The sequence below is a fragment of the Chrysochloris asiatica genome, unplaced genomic scaffold, assembly GCF_000296735.1.
Source record: "Chrysochloris asiatica unplaced genomic scaffold, ChrAsi1.0 scaffold00354, whole genome shotgun sequence".
Lineage (NCBI taxonomy): Eukaryota > Metazoa > Chordata > Mammalia > Afrosoricida > Chrysochloridae > Chrysochloris > Chrysochloris asiatica.
Genome location: NW_006408872.1, coordinates 2,191,223 through 2,196,552, shown reverse-complemented (window position 1 = coordinate 2,196,552; position 5,330 = coordinate 2,191,223).

Genomic DNA, 5,330 nt, shown 5'->3' with positions numbered 1-5,330 from the left:
GGTCACTCTGAGTCAGAATCAGCTCCATGACAGTGGGTTTTGATTTCATGATGAAAAGCAAGCATAGGGGAAAATCCAGGTGCAATAGGAAGTGCTTGGGATGCCCCATGCTCACAGGCACTCCTCCCATCATCAAATTACTGAAGAATGAAGTGAACACATTTTTGTTTCACTTTAGATGAATTGTTTTCTCAAACAGCTACTAGTTGTTGCTGTTGTTAAGGGCCTTAGATTTGGTTCCAACTCATAGTAACCCTGTATAGGGTTTCCAAGGAGCAGCTGGTGAGTTTTGGGTTCAAATCACCCTTGCAGTCCAGCGCGTTAACCCACAGCACCACCCCAGAACTATACTAAGTTGTTGGGACATGAATAATTACCAAGTTGTTGTTAGGTACTATGGGAAAAACCACTGCCTCGTCCTGCACCACCCTCACAATTGTTAGGTTTGAATCAATGTTGCAGCCACTGTGTCACTCCATCTCCTTGAGAGTCTTCCTCTTTTTCACTGACCCTCTGTTTTACCAAGTGGAATACTTTTCCAAGGATAACACGTCCAAAGAATGGTAAACAAGTCTCGCCATCTTCAATTCTAAGGAGGATTCTGACTGTACTTCTTCCAACACACATTTATTTCTTCTAGTTGTTGTTGTTGTTGTTATGTGCCGTGGAGTCGGTTCCGACTCATAGTGAGGCTGTATGGGGTTTCCGATGCTGTAAATCTCTATGGGAGCAGAAAGCCTCATCTTTCTCCCGTGTAACAACTGGTAGTTTCGAACTGCTAACCTTGAGGTTCACACTCAGATTCGTAACCACTACGCTACCAGAGCTCCTCCATGGTATTCTATCAATGACTTAATAAACAAACTGTTAGGTGCTTCTTTTGGCCTACAATGCTGTGAAAAGTGGCCTCGGCCTTTGTAGTGAAGGACCACCCCCTCCTGTGAGTTAAGTGGCCTCAGAAAACACAGAGACCACCACCCAGACTTCCAGAAAGAACTTCAGAACTAAATCAGGGGCTCTCCTGGCCCTCTGATTACTCCCAGCCTCAACCTCTGTGTCCCTTTCCATGAAGCTCCCAGGCCTCAAAGCTGTCATGTTGCTCAGGCCCCTTTCCTTTGTGTTTTTTCTCTAAGGAAGGAAAAAGAAGGATATGAACAATTTAGTAGTTAGGTCTGAAATCTTACCCACTCCCACATCCAATTCAGGAGCAACCCCTACAAGCCCCACTTGACACCTGCCAGGCACTGTCCAAACACTGCTTCAGAGAGCAAATTGCCAACCCAAGATGCCATTTCCCTTCAGACCAGGGTTGACTCCTAAGCAGGGACTTCCATGAGCCCCTACAGTGGTGTCTCCTTTCCTGCCTTGGAGTGATCTGCCCCCAGGGGTTTCCAACAGCCTTTGATGGGGCAAAATAGTTCCTTTCTTCCAAGGCCCCTCTGGACTCCTGGTGTGTTGCTGTAGGATAAACACTGGACTGCAAACCAAAAAGTCTATGGTTTAAACCTACCAGCTACTCCAAGGAAATCCTATACAGGGTGGCTGTCAGTCGGAACCTACTCAATGGCACTTAACAACAACAGGGCCCCTCCAGGACCATCAATAAATGGAGAATTTTGTTTAATCAAACATTTTTGTGTTGTTCTTAAGTGCCTTCTATTTGGTTCCGACCCATAGCAGCCCTGTATTACAGTTTCTGAGCAGTGGCTGGTGGATTTGGACCGCCAACCATGCGGTTCAAACTGACTTTGAAGTCCAGCGCATTAACCCACAGCACCATACTAGTAATCAAACATGGCGGCTGCTAATCCCTAAAGCTCAGCTCAAACGCCACCCCTTCCCATCAAACTTTCCCAGATTTCCTCTGCTATCCACACAGTTCTTGCTCTATTGAGGCCACACCAACCTCACTGTCATTTGCATTGGTGACAGATGTTTCTATGTCTGTGTCCAGCAAGACCCCATGATCTATTTAAGAGGCTGTGGCACAGGGGCTAGTTCAGATTCCAGGAGAAGAGCAGCAGAGAATGTGACCAGAAGGCTCCCTTCACCTTCAGCCTCCTGAGAGCAGAGTCATTCCAGTGTCTGCCTGAGCAAAGTGATATGCTAAGGAGTTAGGACTTTATCCTAAAGGCAAGGTGCAGAATTTTAAGTTGAAGGGGCAGGAAGGAAGCCTATGCACTCAAGGAGGAAAAGAGACATCCTTTTCCTAAATTCCTTTGTATCAACTGGTGATGACCTTAGGCTCCCATCCCACTTAAGGACTCATGGGAAACTACTGTTCAGGCAGGAAGGGATAACCACCACTTCCTTGTCAAATGAGACTCTCAAGGATTTAGACAGTACCTCGAAAAGGGGGCAGGACCCCTGTTCCCAGCAGGTCCCTTATCACTGTAAGTCTGCCTCACCACCCTTCCATCTGATGTCCTGCAGCCCTGCAGCCTTCCTCCTTCTCCTCTTTGCACATCACTTTGTGCCACATCACCCCCACATTGGTTGGGGGCCCAGGGCTTGCACAAAGACTGCAAGGGGTGAACAACACTGTGCATAGTGCCCAGTAGACAGGAAGGTGCTTGATACATGTGTACAAAGAGAAGGTTTTGGAACCCAGCCCAGTACCATCACGAAGCTTCCTCTTGTTTGCTTTCTTAGCCACTGCAAGACTTCTCTGAAGACAAGGGGCAACCCTTCACTTCAGTGAACTCCCTGACATAGGGCGCCCACACTTGGAGTAGTGCCTGGGAGTGGACTCTGCTCACCTACCACCCTACTCCTCCCTTTCATTGACTGCAGAATGAGATTAGCTATCCTCCCCCATCACTGCCCCAGACCAGAGGACAGGAAGCTAATGCTGCAGGCAGCAAGAGACAAGCAAGAAGTAAAGTGTAGCTTTCGGAGGTGGAAGGTCTACAACTGGGCTCCGAGAAGCAAGAGAGAGGAGAAGACAGGCATGGCACACCTGCTCCGTTTGCAGGCTCTTTCGTCCTCCAGGCACAGCCACCCCTCCTTTGTGTGTGTGGAGTCAGCAGTCCTCTTGGGGCTCCTGTACAGGCGCTAATCCTCAGGCCCCACAGCTGGGGAGGTGGGGGCAGAAGCGCCTGGGGATTGGCCCCCACCCCACTCCCACAAACAAGCCCAGGTTCCTCCAGTAATGCTATAATTGGGTGGGATTTTCATTGAGAGAGAGGGAAAGTCCAGAGGAGAACCAAGAGCCAGCTCCTCCTCTCTCCCTCCCCCAGCTCATTCCAGAATTCTCCCCTCCTTCTATCTGAGGGCGGGCGGGGGGCATGCAATGACTCAAAGAAAGGGTAGAGGGAATGGGGCATGCATAGACTTAACTGGATTTGAAAACTTGTATATAGAAAAAAGGAACTTTCCTTGAAAGGGAACATCTCTCCCTCCACATTGAGGTGGTCTCTCCTGGGTCAGTGCAAGAAGAACTTTGTTGTTGTTAAATGCTGTTGAGTCACTTCCAACTCATATCCACCAAGGAGAAGCTGGTGAGTTTGAACCACTGCCCTTGAGGTCCAGTATTTATCCTACAGCTCCACACCAGGACTCCTTAGTCATCCTCAATCCCATGAGCTTCCTTTGCAAATGAAACTAAAGGGGAGCCTGTAGCACCATGGAGGACACTTGGTTCTCAAACTAGTGTTTCCCACACTACTTTCCCTAGAGGGATACACTGCACAGAAATGGCCACATGACCTTTCCTTGGAAAGCTCAGGGCTCCTGAGAAAGAGACACATTGAAGAAAAGAAATTTACAGAGAAGAGACAAATTGAAGAGTTGAATGTTCTGATTTCTAGTCAAAGTTCTGTCCTGTGTAGCTTTTGTGAGTCCTAGTATGGCATTGTAGGATAAGCACCGGACTGCTAACTACAAGGTCAATAGTTCAAATCCACCAGCAGCTATTCGGAAATCCTATGCATGGCGGCTATGAGGAACCACTGACAGCACTTAATCACAGTAACATCCTCCGTCTAAAATGACATGGCTACATAATTTCAGATAAGCGGCCAGCCAACGTTATCCTGAGACAAACCTAGTCACTGTTAGGAAGGGCTCCAGAACGTGTAAAGGGTTATTGTTACTGTGTGAGCTATTGTTGCCGTGTGCCGAAGTGGTGAGTTGAGGGAGACTTCCTCGCTTTTGTTGTTGTTGTTGTGAAGTGCCGTTGAGTCGGTAGCGTTCCATAGCGACCCTGTATAGGGTTTCCGAGGAGCATCTGCTGGGCTTGAACCGCCGACCTTGCAGTGCAAACAGCTTTGCAATCTGGCACGTTAACCCACAGCGCTACACCATGACTCCTTTTATCCCTCCCGAAATAACGAAACTCTCCAACTCCTCCCTAACCTGCAAATGAATGTACAAATAAATGGACCTGTACTGAAGACTGGGTCTGTTACTGGGAACTGAGTTCAACCGGAATGGCCCTGGACAAGTCATTTCTTTCCATAGTTTTCCTTCTCTCCCCGCGCCCCAGCCAAGTCATATCGCTTACCGAAATTGACAGAAATCCAGAGCACAGGAGGCTACTGTTATAACCAGTTAGTCCACAGGCAATGCTAGCCCCGGGAAGGACTCCGCGGTCGGTGGTCTCAGAACCAGGATCAGTGGTTCCCCTGCTACAAGGACTTTTACTAAGGCCGACCCCTGCAGGGCCAGGGGTGTCCCGCTCTTTTCCCGGGTTTGGTGTGTTGGGAGAAAAGAAAAGTACAGAGACTGTGGCTCCCACACAGACCTGAAGACTCGCGGCTGCACTCTAGACGCCCACTCGGGCAGACAGCTTGTGTCCGGCCCCTCTCTGTCAGCCAAGCCGCGCAGGCAGCCCAGGTGCTCGCGGAGAGTGTCTGGCCACCGGCAGACAAGCGAGGCGCGGCACCGCGCGAGGGTACAGCTTCAGACAAACGGTCCCCCACGGCCAAGGGACGTTCTAGAGGAGCCTTAGACCAGTCATCTGGAGGACAAGGAAATGAGAGAGGCCGGGGACAGAGCAGAGCAGAAGCGAGAACCGGACGGCGCGTTCCAAGTTGTTCGCAGGGTGCTAAGGACTCGAAACCGAGGGCGCGGCCCGGGAGTCCCCAGGCGCCGCCTGCCTACAGACCACACAATTCCGCTCCTGTCGCCCGAGGCCGGCCCGCCGCCAGACCGCCGGCCCACCTGGCGCAGTGCTGCGCACCAAGTTCTCGCACCTCACCCGCCCCGCCCGCACCCGCGCACCAGGCCCGCACTCGCGCTCCCCACCCTCGCTACACGCGCAGCCCGCCCGCACCCGCGTACCACTAGCACCCCTTGCACACGGCAGACCAACGCACCCCAAGGCCGCA